The sequence below is a fragment of the Cynara cardunculus genome (genome assembly GCF_001531365.2).
Source record: "Cynara cardunculus var. scolymus isolate 2C chromosome LG 12, CcrdV1, whole genome shotgun sequence".
Lineage (NCBI taxonomy): Eukaryota > Viridiplantae > Streptophyta > Magnoliopsida > Asterales > Asteraceae > Cynara > Cynara cardunculus.
The window spans coordinates 39123339-39129176 of NC_037539.1; positions in this window are offsets into that span (position 1 = coordinate 39123339).

Here is a 5838-nt window from a genome sequence, read left to right on the forward strand (position 1 = left end):
CGATAACCCAAGTGATGTATAACGATGATTATCACATGATTATCATACTCATATCACATGATTACACCAAAAATTTAACTTATCAACCAAAACGATAATCCAAGTGATGTATAACGGTGATTATCACACCCCTATCACATGATTATCACACCCATATCACATGATTATCACATGATTAGGGTTGCGTGTAATCGTAACCGTTTTGTAGATGATAATGATAGGTTTAAAAGATTTTGATTGTGTTTAATGATAAGTTTAAAAGATTCTAACCGTTTTCTWGATAATATATCATTTCCATTATTACCCTTTTAATTTTAATTTTTTTTGAATCTTTTTAAATTTTAATTTTAATTTTAAAAATCTTTTAATTTTATTTTTTATCACAATATGTGGTTACTGAGTTGTTCTCGCGTTTTCGTAAATCACAGGGGTTCTCGTTTGAACCCCTCCCTATATATATATATATATATATATATATATATATATGTATGTGTGTGTGTGTGTGTGTATAGCCATAGGTTAATTTGAGAAGTGGTAAGTATTTGAGAAGTAGAGAAATGGTCTTACCCCTTCATTTGGTCAAGATTTGCGGCTTTTGTGAACCACCGTATAATCTCGCATGGTATGCGAAAGATAAATGAGTAGTTTCATAACTTCTACAAATAAGTGTCAAAACAAGTACATATATGAACTTGTATGATTCACATATGAACTATTTAACTAATTCACGTATAAACTCGTGTGATTCATATATGAACGCATTTGACCAACGTTTATGCAAACACATGCCTTAAGTATGAATTTAACTCAAAAACAATCATTGGTTGGGACAAAACATTTTCCAATCGAAATCATACCATTTATATTTCCAAAATGTCCCATAATACAACAAAATACATTTTTCAAACCAAATACACTAAAATGCATTAATACCAAAATAACCTTTATATCCAAAAGAACCCACACAATGATTTATTTATCAGTATGTCTAAAAACCTCAAATATTTCAGAATATTATAAAATCAAATGTATAAAATAAACTCATCAAATAACCAACACATTGATAAATATAGAATCACGTTAATGCTTTAAAATGGACATTTTTAGTATGTACAAAGTTTTCACAAACAACTTAAACTCACCTTTCTAGATTTATACTAAATCTAGATTCCAACCAAATCTTGGGCTTCGTTTGAAGAGAACTTGAGATCTACAAGCAATCCCAAAAGATCTTCTTCACCTCAAGGAATCCAATACCTAAGAGAGGGAAGTAAAGGATGGAAATGAAGAACATCCAAAACCCTAACGTTTAGAGGAAGAAGATGAAGATGTTACCTTTCTCCAATACTCCTGAATCCACCAAGAAGCTTAATCCTTTTAGATATCCTTTTGAAGATCTTCAAAAACCGAAGCTAGAGCCTCCACAATCGTCCCAAATGGCATAGGCTTGAAAGAGGTGGGGTAAAATGAAAAAACCCCTAGAAAATAGGCTTAAAAGCTAATCTGGACGCAAACACGGGTTTCATGCCACTATAAAAATGAAGAATATCACCGAGAGAAAATTCCCTCGTTGATCCGTCGCTAAGGGGGACTATCAGCGACGGGTCTTCCCTTGCAAATCCGTCGCTGATAGCATTACCTATGAGCTTTTGACCGACAGACTATCAGTGACGAATCAGCGAAGGAAAGCTCTTTTAGCGATGGATTTGCGAGGGAATTTTCCCTCGCTGATACTCTTCATTTTTTTAGTGTAATTAGTTTTCTAGTAGTGTGCGGGTGAAGTCGCATGAAAGTCTCCCTCATCAAAAATTCTTCAAAAAAACCCAGATGCGGGTTTCATGCTGATAAGGTCGCATGAAAGTCGCATTTGTCTCTAATTGCACGTTTCTTCGTTTTTCTAGCCTGAAACATTTTTTGTTCAAATATGCATATCTTTATAACGATCTCCAACCATCCTCATATGACTATTACACAATACCCTCACAATTACCTTCGTTAACACCATTCAATAATATGATTAATCATAAACGAAATCCCGAAAATCGTGGGTGTTACAAAATCCTAATTAAATATTAACATTAATGAAATGCACCGAGATGCACCAGATTAAATCACGTGAGAAACACAATTCATGAGGTGGGATGAGATTAAAAGTGATTAGGGGTCCAGATCTCTTCTTACGCTTTTTACCTTAACTCATATTATCAAACGATCCTTCGTCTTGATTGGTATGTGCAAATGATAAATGAGGATGTACAATTAGAAAAACAACACATCCACTTGTATTATGAGAGAGATGAATAATCATATTGACATGTATAAATCTCTTAGAAAAAATATATTAAAATAACCAACATAAAGATTGATACACATAAACCATGACCTCATTTGGGACACTTTTGAACAAGTGGCATTAGATGATCAAGTCACTGCTGGTTTTCGGTGTGCATGTGTCGTAGCCAATGGTGATTGAAAAAGGGAGCCATCTTCAATCAACTGTTCTGTAATTGTTTCTTGATCAATCTTGTGCTCTGTAGATAGAAAGGTCTCCAAGTAAACCATTAATGGTGGGTACCGGCATTTATCAACAAGCTATTCCCTGCCAAAAATGTGGAACAACCCCACAAAGACTGTGATTGTATGCTCACATTCCAAGAATTTGTTGCGGGGAAAATAATAAAGAACCATCATGAACCACAAGGGTTGACAGTAACGAATGCACATAATCATTGATTGACAGTAACGAATTTGTCAGGACAGGGAGCAAATGCGATGGACGATTCTAGAGATGGCGGTATCATTGATTGACAGTAACGCATGCACATAATCATGGGAGTCGATTGGGGAGAGATTACATACGTCTGAAGAAATTGAGGGGAGTGAGACAATGGTTTGAAGATCAGGTTCAATTTCTACCGGATGCACGCCAATGGGACCCTCCAATAAGTCTTCAGAGAATTGAGGGGATTGAGAGACGTGGGAGATTAAAAGAGCGTAGATAAATGACGAAAAACAGGTATGAATTTCTTCACAAATAAAAGACATGTGAATGGAGATGTTGAGAAGAAAATGTTGACATATTGGAAAGAAAACCCTTTTGGTAGAAAGCTCAAAATATGTATGAGGACTTTTTCTTGAACAAAAGAGAGTCTGAAAATGGGCCTTGGAAAGAAAAAGGTTGAAATATTGGGAAGAAACCTTTAGTTGTACATTGTGCTTTCTCACTTGTAATTAAGAATTTTTTTTGATTTTATGCGTAAAATAGCTGCATATCATGCATGAAATGTTAAGTTTAACGACTTGTATGAAAAGTTTTTACACAAATGCATATTAATGTAGTGTGTATATATAAGTATTGTATTTTTTTTTGGGGTTTAATCAAATGAGAACCCCAAAATTTGTAAGATTCGTAAGATCCAATATGAACCACTAATTTAGAATAATTATATTATTTATTAAATAAATATAAAATATAATTTAGTTAAATTACAAATGCACTTAATTGATTTATTTCCCCCATAAATGAGAAACTTGTAATTTCCATAAATTAAAAATCCACAACTCTTCAAAAAAAAAAAAACATTAACTAATTGTTCACAATGTGTATCACTAGAAAATACAGAGTATCAGCGAGAGAAATTTCCCTTGGAAATCCGTCGTTAAAAGGGTCACACGTCGGTCAAATGCTCGTAGGTAATGTTATCAGCGACGGATTTGCGAGGGATATTTTCAGTGACGAATCAGCGAGAGAATAGATTCAACGACGGATCAAAGAGAGAAAATATTCAACGACGAATCAGCGAGGGAACTTTAAGTGAGGGATCAGCGAACGGATCAGCGAAAGAACTTTCAGCGACGGATCAGCAAGAGAACTTTCAGGGACTTCCAGCGACGGTTTTTCCCTCGCTAATCCGTCGCTAATTTGTATTAATCTAAAAATAAATTTTTTGAAATTACATAATTCTTGTATTTATTTATACAAAACCTGGCCATAACATAATAAACCAAAACTGTAAACAAATTAAAACCGACCAATTTATACGATTTAAAATATCCAATTCATACAATTTAACCTTCAAATTTATACCGGGAGGTGGGGGAGGGGGGAAAACGTATCCTGACTGCCGCATAATTGCAGCAAAATGCTCCGTTTTTTCATTAGCCGAACCGCATATTGGGTACAGAGTAGAATTGAGGTCCACCTTTAACTTAATTAAATTGTCTTGGGTTGGGAGTATGTCGAGCATAACTCGCCAAATAAAGATGTTGACTCTAGATGGAACGAGCGGGTATCACCACACCCAAGAAAGCCTTTTCAATGATATAACGCGAAACAGAAAAAGACCGTTAGAAGATAACTCCCAATTCCATCTGTCAGCGCCCTATAGCATCCCTTAGACGATCGAGTTCCTCAGCTAGATAGATTTGCGCTAAGACCAAGGGAGGTATTAGAAGCAAATATGCTCCCGATTATGAGAACTTCGCTTTCTTTGTCTCTAATCACCATACTCCATTTGACCCAAGCTATTTTCTTATTGTCTGCTTTCGAACCCCTCAAAAAGTCTCTCCATAGTCCTTCTAAGTCATCAATCACCGTTTTAGGTGCTTTAAAGATTGAAAGGTCGTATGTGGCAATCTTACCGAGCACCACTTGGATCAATACCTGTCTTAGTGATATGTTGTTTTTTTTGGTTTTGGTGTTAGATTGTGATTACAATGGATTACTTGGTGATGTTTGTTAAGTTATCTGGTGTTTACAATGTGTTAGTCTACTTGTTAGATTTAGTTTATTTTTTAGATTATGCGGATAATGATAGGAGAGAAAAAAATAAGAGAGAGGAGAAATTTTTTTTGTAAAATATCCAAAATAATCTTTATTCAAATTTTTAATTCAAAATTACCAAAATTACTAATTTCTAATTTACCCATTAATCTAATATAATATGTGTTTTATATTGGACCTTACGGATCTCACAAATTTCACGGTTCTCAAAAGAATGCCTCCCTTATATTTGATTTGTCCTACTATATATATATATATATATATATATATATATATATATATATATATAGGAGCTCATTCAAGGGAGAACTGACTAGTTTGTGGTAATCGTGAGATCCAATCTCAACCACAAATCAATAGATAAATTAGGAAGTGTATAATTTTGATAATTCTGAATTAATATTTTAATACAAAGACATTTTAGGTATTTTAAAACTCTCATCTCTCATCTCTTCTCTCTCCGTCCCTCATCCTCCGGTATCCGGCCACCATTCTCAGTGATACTACTATGATATCTAAAAATATTGAATCTCTTAAACAAAAGACACAATGTGATACCCAAGCACATATAAGATGCATTGTGATACCACTGTGTTACATATTCGATCAACCACACAAACGACTTCATTGTGCTACCCAAACACATATAAGATGCATTGTGATACCACAATGGTACCGGAGGATGGGGGATGGAGAGAGAAGAGAGGAAAGATGAGAGTTTTAAAATACCTAAAATATATTTGCATTAAAATTTTAATTCAAAATTACCAAAATTATAAATTTCTTAATATATCTATTGATTTGTGGTTGAGATTGCACCTCACGGTTACCACAAACTAATTAGTTCTCATTTGATTAGGCCCCTATATAGGGGTCTAATCAAATGAGAACTAATTAGTTTGTGGTAACTGTGAGAACCAATATTAACCACAAATCAATAGATAAATTAGAAAATTTATAATTTTGGCAATTTTGAATTAAAATATTAATGCAAGGATATTTTTGGTATTTTAAAACTTTCCTCCCTTCTCTCTTCTCTCTCCGGCCACCGTCCT